General features: G+C 47.3%; 1 long non-coding RNA gene across 1 annotated transcript; it reads right to left on the bottom strand.

Moving 5' to 3' along the window:
• Nucleotides 1–3,994: 3,994 nt before the first annotated feature.
• On the bottom strand, nucleotides 3,995–7,501 carry LOC127753721 (uncharacterized). The gene is made up of 2 exons (XR_008012687.1): nucleotides 7,067–7,501; nucleotides 3,995–4,185 (listed from the first exon to the last, which is right to left on the bottom strand). It is a non-coding gene; the product is annotated as an uncharacterized LOC127753721 (long non-coding RNA).
• Between the last annotated feature and the right edge of the window lie 572 nt (nucleotides 7,502–8,073).

The following is an 8,073-nucleotide window of genomic DNA, read 5'->3' as shown; positions in this document are numbered from 1 at the left end:
GCTTCTTAAAGTAGCCATGGCTGTTAGAAGTTCCCTTAACTTAAGTAGGCCCTAAATCCAAGAGGAGCAATGGACTATAAGAAATGAACCATAGGCGCTACGGACGTTAACCATGGCCTAGTGAATTAACATATTGGAAAGTGCAACATATGTTCAGATCACTTACAATAAAGATGGGGATAAATCAGTGAATGGTGAAATAAGCCAACGGCGTTGATATGTCAAAATAGAAGTAGGGGATTCGATGGAGCAATCAGGGTGGGCCAACTCGATGTCAAAAACAAGGAAAATTCCCGTGGTGCTTAACAATAGGATAAGTTCGTGAGAGTGAGACCATGGCAACGACATTGAAAGCTGAAGAAGAAATGTTGGTTCTTTTTATCGTGATATAATTCAAAAACTCAAGTCACAAACGCGCAAAAAAAAAACATAAGGTGAGATATACCATGCTTGTTTTCCTCCAAAATTCCAGCCCATTTCATAATATTTTTAACGGTATTTTTTTAGAAAATGGGATAAACCCGGTTTCTACATCCAATCGGATGTATACAGCCAAATTTTTAACGGCATTGATAGGGATTAACCCTTTTTGTTTCAAAATGCTGCATATAATTACTTCTCACAAGATACGAATCCTTTAAAACTTATAGTATATGCCTTTTCTTTTGTTCCAAATTGGGCTTTTAGCAGTAATTCCGCACATACTCTATCTGGCTGTCTCGCAGCAGCAGTGGCACAAGTCACAAGTGGAAATATGGGCGCGAGCAGTCGAGCAGCGCGGCGCAGCCACCGCAGGGGTTGATGTGGTGACGGCGTCGTCGGCGCAGGATGCAGGGAGCCACCGCGCGCGACCAGCACACCTCCTGGCCGTGGCCGCTGCCGGAGGCATGACATGGGGTTCCGCGCGCCGGGCTGGCTGATGAAGACTGGTACTACAATGCGGCGGGGGTCGGCGCCGTCGCCGGCTCGCACGGGGGTCGATGGCTGGCGCTGGTTCCATCTATTCATGGGGGCTCCGCCTCCGCGTCCGGGATCATTCAACACGGCGAGCGGCCGGAACAGCCGGATCATTCGACGTCTCCGGGTGGCGTTTCTTGGCGCTGGGGAACGCGTCGCGTCGAACACCTGGCTGATCCCCGTCAGGACTTGGGAACGCGGCGGTGTTCGTCGGCTTCGATTGGCACCGCGTCGGCATCCGGGTGGCCTCACCGGCTTCAACTTGTTCGACGCAGTGGGCGTGCCCGGAGCGCCGCCGCTTCTTCTGTGCCCGTGACCACTACACGTTCTCTGCAAATGTGGACGCGGCAAGGCCGTGATGCTGGGCCTCTGACGATCGTCTCCCCCAATGAGGGCGAGCTCCATCCGTCGCAACGCCAGCGGAGGGGATCCCGGCCAAGAACATGGCGGAGCGCCCGTCGCCGGAAGAAGCTCAACGACCGGCTCAAGTTCTTGATTGTGATTAGGTTGGTTAGGATTACGCAATTTTGTTTCATCCGTTAGTTAGTCTGTCATGGTGTCTAAAAGGCTTTAGTGCGAACTTGGTGTGTATTTGTTTGCCATGGAGACTGGAGAGTGAAAGTAAGAATATAGAAAAAAAAAATCTATGTATATCATTGCTCCCATTGTTCATGTATGTCACATGCTTCAAGCAAAATAGGTTTGGAACTGTTTTTCGTAGTGAGCAACGGGCATTCCAGTTGGAATTGATGTCAAATATGTTCAATACACATAGTCTCTGTAAATACCAAAAAAAAAAGAAATATCATCTGATTGCTTGCTTTAAGCTGGGCTATAAATAGTCCAAACCATAAAGTAAAAATCGTATTCCCCTCCTCCAGCTCAGCCTCCTCCTCTATTCCTCTCTCCTCCCACGGTCCCACCTGTGACCCCTCTCCTCTCTCTCTCACGCCACGCGCACGCCCACGCATACGCCATGGCGGCGGATGCGACCACGACAGCCTCCGCCCTTCGTGCGCGCGCCGCGGAGTTCCGCAACCGCGCGGAGAAGCTTCGCGAGCTGCTCGTCGTGGATGATGAGCCGGAGGAAGGCATCACGCGCGACGTGGCCCGCAATCTGCTGCGCATCTTAGTGGAGCAGAACGCCATGTACGAGTTTTTCCGTCGCCGCGCCAGGGATGTTGCCGGGGAGGAGGAGGAGGAGGAGCAGGAGGGGTTCGTGGGCGGCGGCAAGGGCGCCTCGGACTCCACCGACTGGATAGTCGACGACGCCGCGATGGAGCAGGAGGAGGAGGAGTTCGTGGGCGGCGGCGAGGGGGCCTCCTCCGATGCGACGGATAGGATCGTCGAGGACGCCGGGATGGACCTGGAGGAGGGGGAGATCGTCGACGACGCCGGGATGGACCTGGAGGAAGGGGAGATCGTCGACGACGCCAGGATGGACCTGGAGGAGGGGGAGATCGTCGAGGACGCCGCGATGGCCCAGGAGCAGGGGGAGGAGGAGGAGGTTGAGGGGAAGCAGGACGAGGTCATGGTCGATGGCAAGCGGATCCCCTCCGAGTTGTGGGACTTGGTGTCGCTGGACGACGACGAGATAGCCTCCGCACAGGAGGTAGCTCGTGCCAGGATCCGTCATGCCAAGGAGATGGAGAAGGTTTGGCTTCACCTCAGCCACATCGACCACGATGATTTCCGCGCTCTCGATTCGGCCTGCCTCGATTACCTCTCGATCAAGCGCTTCTCCGAGCCGATTCTCCAGGCCAGCGAGTTGCTTGACACGATCCGCTCGCGTGACTGGGCCTCTGCGCTGGAGAGGCGCGCGGCTGAGCTCGACACGGAGGCAGCGTCCCTGGAGACATAGCGTGCTATCTCGATCGACGGAGAAGCGGCTCGTGGTGACATAGCGTACTATCTCGATCGACGGAGAAGCGGCTCGTGGTTTTTGCGTGGATACACTCTCGTTCTTGTATTCGTCATTTGTCAATATGCTCGATCATCACCTGCTGTATGAATTTTGATCTTTAGAACACACTGATTTTGCAGTGATTACGTCGAAAGGTATTGCAAGTCTCCTAATATTAATTTGCTTTGGATTGTCATGTTGGATATTATAGGAGGAGAGGTATACTGCGTAACATAAAACTATTGTATTGAGCCTCAGGGGGCGGTATATATAGGTGTACATGGGGAGGATAAGGAAGGATTACATATATGAAATGAGTCCACCCAAATCAATCATATTCTAATATGACTCTAACTACCATATACTTTAACATCCCCCGCAGTCCAAGCGTGAACAGTGCGGACACTTGGACTGGAGAAAAAACCAGCAAGAGTACCCAACACGATGATAGCCCTTTGTGCCGTAGTCGATGTAGCCGAGATAAAGTTGTCATAGTCGTAGTAGCCAGTTATCGCCAATATCGATATAGCACAAGTCACCCAATAGTGTGCGGTTGCGGTTCGTGGCATGGATTGTGGCGCCAAGCGCGAGAGTGCGCAGGTGCAGGCAAGAAGCCACTACAAGAGATCTTATGATAGATAGCGCTTCATTTACGTCACAAACATTGAAATTTTCGTCACGTTTCATAATCTGTGACACTCGCGGGACGAAAATTCCCGTCACCTATCATGCGTCTCTAAAGGCGTTCTATGACGAAACCTTATTTTTTCGTCATTAATCTAATGACGATCCTTCTGTCGTCATAACTTTATGATGCTCATATTCGTCATTATCTAGTCTAAAAAAGTCATAAAATATCTAGTGGCCCATTAAAATCCATGTATTGAGCACCTTGTTTATGAGCTTAGCCTAATGGCAAGCCTGACTAAATTTTAGCCTGACCCATCTATGATATAGCATATTTTCAACCCAATTATATTATATCCATTTACTTAAATAATAAATGGGCCAAGTCCAGTACAAAAGCCCATATAGACCCAAACATTATACCACATCATTTTTCAGCCCACCATATTATATTCATTTATATTAGTATCAAATAACAAGTGGGCTAGGCCCATATAGGCCCAACAATCAAACACAATAAAAACCCATATAGCATAAATGTTACAGCCCAATTAGCATCAACACAACCTGACAAACATCCAATAAAACACAAAATTTACGTTAACAGCCAAATCCAGCCACATTCCAAATACAATCACAGCAACCAAAATTTCACCAGATGCCACGTGACCAAGATCTTCTAAGTGAGCTTAGCAGCACTGCATATGCACAAGATAAAACATCAGTAACTGCCATATCATCCTAGTTTCTTCTACTGTTCAAGCAGTATAATAGATGAATAAAAAATATCCAAGCAGTTACTGATGTCACGGACATGCTGCAATGTCAGGATATATGCTGCAATGTCAGGAGCAACACAAAGTATATATATGCTGCAATGTCAGGACATATATATATATACCTCACCCCCAGTAAATTATTTACTACTTGACATCAGCATATATATACTTTGTGTTGCTCCCACGTAACGTAAGCAACCACATCACCTATCCCATTTTTTCGGATCTGAGAGAGAGGCGGTTGTATCGACGGACGACGGCGCGGCTGCGGGCGATGGCATGACTAATTGTAAAAAACCATTTATATGCGCATTGATGTACACTTGTACAGTAAAATATTTACTGCCTATATATGTGACCATTAAGTAACGTTTTTACTCCCTTAATAATTGGATGATTCCATACATATCGGTAACACTTTTACTCCATTCATGATTGGATGATTCTAATACACGAGCATTCAAGTGATTGTAATAAAAAAATTACTAAAGTTGTACACCCACTATGAGGCTCGATTAAGTGTAGTAAAACAATTACTTTTGGTTTTACTCCTGTACATGAGGCTCTAATACATGGAGTAAAAAATTAACTTGAGGAAAATCATAATACTTAATGTTGGCTGAAACTTTCCGTACAGTATAGGTGCATGGCAGATCATTTCAAGTAACTAATTTACTCCATACTTAAAAGGAGCGGATGGGTACATTATCAGATTTCTACGTATAGTAATCAATTTACTTATAGTGTATTATGCCTTTTTAAGCTTTAGTAATAACCTTACTATAAGTTATTTTGAAAAGGTGCGGGGTGGGCAGTGCGGATGGGTACACCATCAAATTTCTACGTATAGTAACTAATTTACTTATAGTATAATGTGCTATTTTCTAAGCTTTAGTAATAACTTTACTACACGTTATTTTGGAAAGGTGCGGGGGATGGGTGGGTTGGGGGGTACTGTGAGGCGGGGTGGGGGGGGGGGGAGGGGGTGCTGTGAGGGGAGTAGTTTAGTTATTACGCACCCCATACGCGGTTTAGCGCGTCTATATATACTTTCTTCTGAAAGATGAATTGGATGGTTTCTGAATTCTGATGAGATTAACAAACAAGCCTTCAATTTGAATACAAGTCAAGAATTATGTTACTGTGAGGTGAGGTGAGGAATGCAAAAAATGCAAATTGCTTCTGGTGGAGAGTTAGACAGTGATAGATGTGAAGGACTTTCTCCTTTTCGGCAACACCAAGCAACATATATTGCAGATCTTCAGAGCAGTACACTGCTGCTGTGGCTGTGTGTAAATGCCTTTTATATAAAGTTATACTAGCACCCATATATGCATGCACAAAAGATGCACACACACACAAACGCAGACAAATCCAAGTGATGACTGATGCTGATGCTGATGCCTGATTCCTTGTGGTGGTTTGCAATGTATATGCATGTACTGATGTAGTACTTCCTCCCATTTCCATTTTTTTTTAACTAATCACCACCAGCTCAGGTCAATGAGTGAGAGTCACCAAAAACAAGTACTCCTACCCAGCTTACTCAAAACAACACCTACCATAAACAAACAAACAAGAGAACTTCACATTTACCAAGCATGATCTAAGAAAAGGATGCTGATTGATTGATGGACTGATTATTCTTCAATTCCTTCCCTAAATTGTTCATGAGTGTATGCATTATGCTTAAGTGAACCCCATGCCCATGACGCCACCATTTGCCGGTGTTGTAGCATCTCTTGGCCGTGCTAGTTCACCAAACATGCCATGGCTTGACAACAACTTCTGGCCCTACTCCTGATCATGATTCTTTTTAGGTGATGGCATTTGCATTGGCCACCGACGTAGTAGTTCAGATGCATGAATAATGGGGCATTATGCTTCACATGTTTAGATGGAAGTAGACGAAATCTTGAACTCAACAGTTGCACTGTGAATTTAGATGTTTTCGCTACAAGAAAAGCTAATGTTGAGGCGGCGTTTTTAGAGCTATTTTTTTTATTTCTCTAAAAAAACAGGAGTTTCATATCCTAAAGGGGGTGTTTCTTAATTAGAAACATTTGAGTAGTACTCCACCTAGCTACAAGCACAATGTTCAGTCTCAACCTGTACAGATAGCATGGTGAATTAACTACTTCTGACGACAGATCAATTACCTTATCTCTGCAGAAATTGCAGACCCAAACGTAAAACTCATATGGTATTTATGAAATCTAATTCATCAATCTTGTTTGTTAAATGCTCTATGCAACTTCAAAACCTGTAAATTGTTGCTGATTAATTGTTTGCATCAGTATATATATAATATATCATCAAATTGTGATCTTATTTGCACACTGCTCTTGTAATCTATTATTATAGCAGTACACAGACCAATATGTCATCCTAAGAAATTTGATTTGAACAGGTGCACAACAGCACAAGGATGGATGAACAGATGAAAGTTGAAGCAAACTAAGCAATTCGCATAGGAAAAACAGCCTCATTTCAATTAGGAGCACATCCATTTCCCTGAACCATACCGCTCAACAAAATGATGCGCACCCACAATACTACCAAAAAAACCGTACGGTTCACGTGTCCCATCAGCCAAAATCCCTGAAGCGACGGAGCAAGAAGCGAAGAGGAATCGACCCCCACCGCAACACACGCACACACATACACACCACTTGGCACCATAAACCTCTACACAGCACACCAATACATCTCTAGTTGCATCTGGAGCCCATCTACCGCAGCAAGAACAGCAAGAATCACGAGGGGAGGAAGATTTGGGAAGCGAACAGGGTGGACATACCTTGATGTAGATGTTCTCGGCAGCCTTCTCCTCCTCGCCGAGCACCTTGCCACCGGAGGAGAGGAGCCGCCGCGGTGCGAGCCTCGCCGCCAGCCTCGCCTGAACCCCCTCGCATTGACTCCCTCGCGCAGGCGTTGTTTGTCTCCCTCGCGCGTGCCGCCAGGAGACGGCACCTTGTGCGCCCGCGGGGTGGCTGGGGGCAGCGCCCATCGCTCGCGGTCGACTGCACCGAGCCCAGCCCGTCGCCGTCCAGATCTGCCGCCGCCGGCCGTCGCCGTGCCCGCCGCCCGCCGCCGTCGGGGAAGGGAGGCCGCCGCCGCCGCCGGTGCCGAGCCCGCCGCTGCCGCGCCGCGCAGCTCCCGTCCTCGCCGTCGGTGAGAGAGAGAGAGGAGAGGAGAAAGAGTGAGAGGCTGACAGGAGAGGAGAGGAGAGGGAGAAAATTGCATATGTACTACTCATAAGAACTGGCTTCGCTATAATGCCACTCTCAAAATGAGATTCACCCAAACGCCACTCATAATATGTGGGCATTCGCTGGAATGCCACTTTCAGGCTTTCTTCCATTTCGAAAATATTTTTCATCAATTTCAATTTTTCTCGGGCTATTATGCCCCTGAGACTCTTTCTTCTCCTCGGTTCAATCTAGCGAGCGTGAGAAGGCGAGAAGAGAAGCGGCAGCGACACCGGCGCCGCCCACCACCGCTACCTCTGCCCCAGCCGCCGCGCCGATGTCCTCCCCAGCTGTGCCGCTTCTCGCCTCCTCCTGGTCCGCGCAGTTGTGCCGCCTCCTTGGTGACATACACCATGAGTCCATGACACACAACCTCACTTCATGAGTTCATATATATAACTTGCAAGCGGTTTAATTTTCATTTAATTTCGCATCAAGCAGAGCTGCCGACTTGTTTAATTTTGTATGAGCAAGTTCGTTCGCTTTCGTTAACCCAAACGAACTTTAAAAAGAAGTTGCAAAATGTTTTTCGAAGATACAAGAAGATACTACTAGA

Source organism: Oryza glaberrima, chromosome 11 (genome assembly GCF_000147395.1).
Source record: "Oryza glaberrima chromosome 11, OglaRS2, whole genome shotgun sequence".
NCBI classification, from domain to species: domain Eukaryota; kingdom Viridiplantae; phylum Streptophyta; class Magnoliopsida; order Poales; family Poaceae; genus Oryza; species Oryza glaberrima.
Note: the sequence above shows the minus strand (reverse complement) of the source record. Positions and strands in the feature narration are given on the sequence as shown.